The following is a 6000-nucleotide window of genomic DNA, read 5'->3' on the forward strand; positions in this document are numbered from 1 at the left end:
TCTATCTAAAATATATTCAACGTGGTGCGACACTTGACATTAACACTTGGTGAAAAGGTGAAATGCCAAGTGTCACTGTCTCGTGGTATGGCTAAAGTTTAGCTTTATATATTAGTTATATGATTTGTTTATTGTCAATTCTTTCCATTTTTAGCTTCTATATCTGTTTCCTATTTCAAAACATATTGTAATAAGCCAAACAATAATAAATACTGTATTTCTTAACCAAAAGTAGGTAGATGATAAAGGTTAAAATAACCACTAACCATAAATATCTCTTAACAAATAAAAAAAGATATGTAAAAGAAAGAGGTTGTTAAATATCACCCTCGAATATCTAACTAACGCCCGCAAAATCAAATAAAATTACGTATTTTTCCTTATAATAACGATTATAAAAATAATTAATTTTACCTCAATTCCACACTTTTACTATTGTACACAAAACTTTTTACCGTTCTCTCTAGTGGTCAACGACCACTAATACTCATCGAACAACCACCTAACCACCGTGAGTTTCAAAATCAAACAAATTTTTTAAATTTTGCAAAATCAATTTCTTTACAACTTATGGACAACGACGAAATACCAGAAACACAACCTTAGACGCTCGCCAAAGGCAGGTCGAACCGTATAGAATCAGTACGTCGTGATAATTTTTTCGAGGTAAAACGACTAGAATTTTCAAATACCCTAGGCTAAAACGCCTAGTTTTTTTCGAAACATCCTAGGCTATTCGAAAAAACTAAGCGTTTCAGCCTAGGGTATTCTAAAATAGGCGTTTTACCTCAAACACCCAGAATTTTCATACAACCACACGGTTTTTCGCACGAACTAGGCGTTTGAGCGTAGGACGTGCGAAAAATCTAGGCGTTTGCCGAGAATTCAGAAAATAAAAAAAACAATTTTCTCCACCGGCGACTGACTTCGCTTTGTCCTTACTCGTCATTACCCCGGCTGTGTAGATCTTGAAACAGGAGGTAAGGATTTGGTGGTTAGAAGATGAGGAGGAGGAGGTGGTGGTGGTAGTGGTGGTAAGTATGAAGAGGTGGTAGTGGTGGGTAATATGAAGAGTGGAGTAAATTGAGGGGGTAATTTCTTCTTATTAAAAAAAAGGTAAATTTGTATTTTTAGTTTATTTTGCGGACACTAGTTAGATATTCGAGGGCGACTTTAGCTTTCCACAAAAGGAAAACATAAAAAGGAAATGGGTGAGATTTTAAGGTCTTTTGAAGGGGAAAAAAAGAATCATTTTAGTATAGTACTAGTTTTGCTCCTTTTTTTGAAATTTGAATTCATTAATTTCTACCCTCAAAACTCTCTTGTTAGACATATTATTTAGAATATTTTTATAAATAATTGTAGCTTTAATCATTAACTTTTTTTTGTTTTTTTAATCAAGAAACGTTTGACGGGAAAAGTAGTTTTGTTATGAATTCGAAACGTGTATTTTAGAGATAACTATGGTAATTACTTTGGTATATAGTATATAATCTATACTACTATACTTATATATTAAAAAGCGTTCCAAAAACATTTATGTGCCACGTGTGCCACATTACCACTCAATAATCATTGGCATTGTGCCACGTTCTGACTTAATATTTCATGACAATGTTAACTAAAAAACGCATAGAAATAGGTTTGAAACCCTAACATCATGAAACGAATGCCACACGCCTTGCCATATTAAGTAGCAATAATTTATGCTCTATTGATCCACATAAAAGTATATAAATGTAGATAAAAAAAACACCCAAACTAAAATCAAATGAAACTCATATTAATCTTTCCATTCTTTTCAATATTTTAATTTTATTCTAAGTTATTAACACTAAAAAATTTGAACACTTAATTTTTTTATTTTTATTATTATTTTTTTTAAAACCTATCAACATCCCTGCTTGGGTCGACACACTAATTATAGATTAAAAGTGTTGAAAAAAGTAATATCTATTTTGTATTATTTAAGAATAATTTTCAGTTGTCAAAGGTGTGGTGGTGTTACCCCTTTTTTATTTTAATTTAATCTTGAAACTAATAATAATGCTTAGTCTCGCTACCCAAATAAGCTATGGTATTAATCTTCTCATTCTACAAAATCACTATTTCAAACAATATATTGTGCATGCACGTTTATCAAAGACATTAGAGACAGTGGCTGAGCCAAAATTTTAACAATGGTAGGGCACTGATGCACCGTACTACTAGAACCTTTTTTTTTTAATCAAGGTCTAAGCCAAAAAAAAAAATTTAAGATACAGAGTAAAAAAAATAAGGACATTAAGGAAAAAAAGAAAAGAAAAGGAAAAAATACATTAAGCAAAATAAAAAACAAAGAGAGAGCAAAAAAAGAAATAAAGGAAAAAAATACATTAAGCAAAAAAAAAAAAGAGAGAGAAAAAAAAATGTTGGGTAAGAGATTAAAACCCATGACCTTAGGTAGATAAGGTGATGTTCTAACCACCAGGCTAGTAGTAAGTTTAGACACTATGATACACTTTGTATTATATTTAAACAATTTTTTACTACTTTTTTTTTAAAAAAAAAAAATAAAAAAAATCTGGTAGGGCACGTGCCCCACCAGGACCTATAGTGGCTCCGCCACTGATTAAAGACCAAGTTCTAATCCATATAAACTAAAGTCTAAATTAATTAAAAGAACCGGATACCAAGTGTTTCGGGTGAAAACAATGGACCTTTGGACAGGTCCTTTTGATGGGTTGAATACTGGACTTGGTCTTAGTGATGGCTGGATCGAGGATTTCCTGCACAACAAACCCAAAACACTGGCCTCAGGGGTTATGCCGAGGAAGACCCCTCCGATGCCGAAGTCAGTACGGTGATTTTAGAGAGAGAAAGCTATGCAAGAGTATTAATTGCTTGAGGCTCTAAGTGAATGAATGTAGAGAGAGAATATTGAATCTTTGAATGTATTTATACCTTGACATTGAGGATAAATTAGGCCTTAGGCCAAGTGGGCTTGCCACGTTGACCAGGTCTTTAACTGAATTGACATGGATGGAGAGTTTAACCTTGACCTTGGGCTTCATAATTGACCCATTTATGGACTGGCCCAATAGGAGTAAATTGGACCCAAACAACTTGTCCCCCAGACTCGATTTGGAAGCATGACGGGTCGGGTTTTGACTTGCAAAAATGGAGGGAAGTAAATGGTTTAATTTAAAATTTAAATTGGATAGTTATGAATGACTAACTGTTGTTTAGAGAATATTTAGGGAATTTGGAAGAATTAGAGGGTAGTTAATTTAGAGGAAATTTATTTAACAGTTACTTAATAGGAAGTTAATGGGAGTTTAGTGGTACGACTTTCAAAATTCCATTTCCGGAAATATTTAAGCCATACTTCCACTCTCTCTCCTCATTTCTTCACCAATCCACACTTGAACTCACATAACCCGCACTTCCGATTTCTGATTCTTCACTTTCTCTATGAGATTTGAGCTCCGAAACTTAAATTTGCTACTACGAACTTGTAGATCGATAAATTCCGCTTCAGATAAAGGTAATTTTTCCCGAATTTTCTTCGGTTTTGGTTGATTTCTTGGTTACCCTTGTTTTTTCTATTTTTTTCTCCTTTTCCATTTTACTTGATATTCCGGTGACCGGAATGGCTAGAGGTAGGGGTCAGAGACAACGGCCTAAACGGGTCGCAAGTGATGAAGAAAGGGAAGCTCATCGTCTTGGGCATCGACAGGCTAAAGCTACTGCTCCTGGTGGAGCAGGTTTAAATGATGTGCCGATTAATTTGACGCCCCCTAGAGGGTCAGAAGAGACCAGTAATGTCGGCCGTGAAGAGGGAGCTCCGGCCGCAACAACTTGGGATTTGCCCCCCGGGGCCGAACGGGGTGATAAAATTCATGCCCTATGGTTGGTGGGTGAACAACGGGTCCACTTACCGCTTTGCCGAGCAAATTGAACTCTTCTATGGCATCTTGGAAGAGGATGGGTGTTGATGCCGAATGCTCGTCGCAACCAATAGGATCCATCGTCCACCCCAGGCTATGTGGGGGTGTACACTCAACAGTTGCAGCACGGGCTTCGGTTCCCCCTGCACTAATTTGTGATGAGGGTACTGAACATGTACCACATCTCTTTGTGTCAGTTGACATCAGTCAGCATACGAAGGATCATGACCTATCTCTGGGTGTTCCTGTTGAATGCCCTTGAGCCGAACCTACACTGCTTCAAAAAGCTGCATAAACTTGTGCCGAACCAGCAGAGTGAGCACGGCGACCATGGCCCTGGCTGGTGGCGCATTGAAAGGAAGCCGAAGCATCTAACCATGTGGTCGAATGATACTTTTGATAAAGAGTGTCTAGGCCACTGGATCTCGGTCAGGGATACCTCGGATCCTGATCATCCGAACATCTTTAGCGCTCCTCGATATTTGACGGAGCCTAATCCGGAGATGGGGGGTTTTGGCCCTGAGGAAGATGGAGCGGCCAGAGATCCCAACTATATTCAGCTAAAACTCTTCGGCAAGAAGAGGAACCCTCGAGGGACGGGCCGAATGATCTACATGCCAGAAACTTTGCTACCCGACTTCCACTATGCTTTCAAGGAGCACATGCTGACAGCCGTCGGCCTCAGCCAAAAGTACCAAGACGTTAAGGAACTTTGGCTGGGGCCGAGTCCTACTCGTTTTGCTTCTTGCTTTAGTTTCTCAGCATATTTAGTAATTGTTTTTTCTTTGCTAATTCTTTTTTTCTTTTCTTTTCAGTGGTGCACGAGGGCAACGCTGGAATAGATTAGAAACGTCTCGGCATCGACGCCAGTTGGGTTGTGACGAATAACAAGCCGGCCATCACCGATCTGAAGGACCGAGCTCTCTCTCTTAAGGCAAAGAGGTTCTTGATTGCCCCAGCTTCTGACTATCGGAAGCAGAAACCTTGGTGGGAGACGCAAGATCTTTTCTTCTGCCTAACTCCTGAAGAGGCAGAGGCTGTTGCCACTACTGCTTAGGTAGCTAGGGTAGCCAAGGCTTTTGAAAGCAGAGTTGGAACTTCCGCTGCTGCTGAGCGAGAAGGCGGTGTTAGTGAAGACGAGCGTCTGCTGAAGACTTCGGTGAGTCCTATGGACGTTTAACTTAGCATTTTTTTTTGCGGAAGGTTTTTCTTCTCTGTTTGCTTATCATGTTCCCTGCCCCCCATTTTCTGTAGTATAACGAGGAAAAGGGCGTCAGTAAAAGGCGTGATGGAAAAGCTCATGCTGCTCTCGAGGACTTACCGTCTGATAGCTTCTCGGACGACGATATGTCGAGCCTTCTAAGAAAGAAAAGGGTCATGATCCCACCTGGCGGGTTTGAGGCCGTTGCTATGCCCACCGAGGGCATAAAGAATCAGGAGCTGATGGAGGGAAAGACCCCTCCGAAAAACTCCTCCTAAGAGCCCGCCAAAGACTCCTCCTACGCCTCTGGTCACTTAAGACGTGGAGGTAAACCAAAAGACCGCTAATTTGATGGAGGTTGCTTATAGGCAGGAGCCGAGGAAAGAGGACGCTGCAAAAAATGCAGTTGGAAGGGAAAACGACAAAGGTCTGTTCGCTAATGATGTAGAACGAGAGGCTGATGCCCTACTGGCGGATCAGCCTGTTGAGGAAGAAGTGGAAATCATTGACGAGGGTCAGATGGGTTCCACAGAAGAGACAAAGGAGGAGGATTCCATGACTAAGCCTAAAGACGCTCCTTCGTCTTCTTTTCCCTCTTTCCGGACTTTCCAGTCTAGAGAGATGGGCCTCTCGGCGCCCCTTGTCACCCTTCTAAACAACGTCCGAAGGATTATCTGGGGTGAAAACCGAGAAGCTGCTTCCGAGTATTTTGGGGATCTTTCGGCTCTGTCTGAGGTAGAGCTTGGTCCATTCGAGCTATTACCGGAACTGGTGAGCCGAGTTGAAGGATCCCTGACCCAGCCATTGAGAATCAGTGGTTGCTAATGTAGGTAACTCCGAATTTTTAAGGCACTTTCTTTTACTTTAGAT

The sequence above is a fragment of the Chenopodium quinoa genome, unplaced genomic scaffold (genome assembly GCF_001683475.1).
Source record: "Chenopodium quinoa cultivar QQ74 unplaced genomic scaffold, ASM168347v1, whole genome shotgun sequence".
NCBI lineage: Eukaryota > Viridiplantae > Streptophyta > Magnoliopsida > Caryophyllales > Amaranthaceae > Chenopodium > Chenopodium quinoa.